The 856-nt window shown below is 71.4% G+C and overlaps 1 protein-coding gene across 1 annotated transcript in view; it reads left to right on the forward strand.

Moving 5' to 3' along the window:
* The first annotated feature begins 416 nt into the window (after nucleotides 1–416).
* Nucleotides 417–856, forward strand: part of COL6A2 (collagen, type VI, alpha 2) — a 30,748-nt gene continuing 30,308 nt past the window's right edge. The window contains exon 1 of the mRNA XM_011954198.1: nucleotides 417–491. The gene's annotated coding sequence lies outside the window, so the exon portion shown is untranslated. The remainder of the gene's footprint in view (nucleotides 492–856) is intronic.

The raw sequence follows: 856 nt of genomic DNA on the forward strand, positions 1-856 counted from the left end.
GGGGCTAAAGCAGCCATCTGCAAACCTGCTTATCCCAAGAGGGGCCTTGCCCCCAGCTGCTCCACCCCCTTCCAGGACAGCTGTGAAGGGGGCCCTGTCCCGGATCCCAGGGACCTCTCCCAGAACGGGGGGACCTCTCCCCAACCCCGCCTGCGTCTCACCTCAAGGAGGAACCCTGGCCCTGGCTGGGGGGCTGTGACCAGAGTGGGGAGTGGGGACCCCACAGCTCTACCAGGGACCCCTGTCACTCTGTCCCAGGCTGGGCTCAGGTAGGGACCTCACGGTGGTCCCAGGGCCCAGCACCAAGCCCACCTGTGGTTTCCAGAGGTAAAGGGGTGGCAGGGGTGGCTCGCCGCATGCCCAGGCTCTGCTGTCCCTGCCATCCCGGCTCCCCACCCTCAGGCCCGAGGAGCAGCAGTTTCTGCGGGAGCTCCTGACCCCGGGCCTCTCCTCTCCCAGGAGGCCAGAGCAAGCGCGACACGTGACACGGGGTACGGGAGGGTTGGGGGGACTGATGGGGGGAATCCTGCACCCTCCAGGGCGGCTCCTACTGAGGGGCGAGTCCCAGGGCCCCCGTCGGCCCTGCGTGCGGGGCGCGGTCCCCAACACCCAGGGCCCGGGAGGCGGACACAGCCCCAGCCAGGTCGACCCTGGGAAATGGGGCGGGGGCGACGGGCGGCCGGCCCGGGACGTGAAGTCCGAGCAGCGGCGGGCTGGGGATGGCGGGGGAACTCGGCCCGGGCTGCAGGGGGGTCCCCATCCTCGCCACCTCCTCCTCCTGCCTCCCGCCCTCGAGGGTCCCCCGCTTCCCTCCCATCGCCCTCCCGTTCCCCCCGCCCCCTCCTCAGATCCGCGG

The sequence above is a fragment of the Colobus angolensis genome, unplaced genomic scaffold, assembly GCF_000951035.1.
Source record: "Colobus angolensis palliatus isolate OR3802 unplaced genomic scaffold, Cang.pa_1.0 Scaffold38, whole genome shotgun sequence".
Taxonomy (NCBI): Eukaryota; Metazoa; Chordata; class Mammalia; order Primates; family Cercopithecidae; genus Colobus; species Colobus angolensis.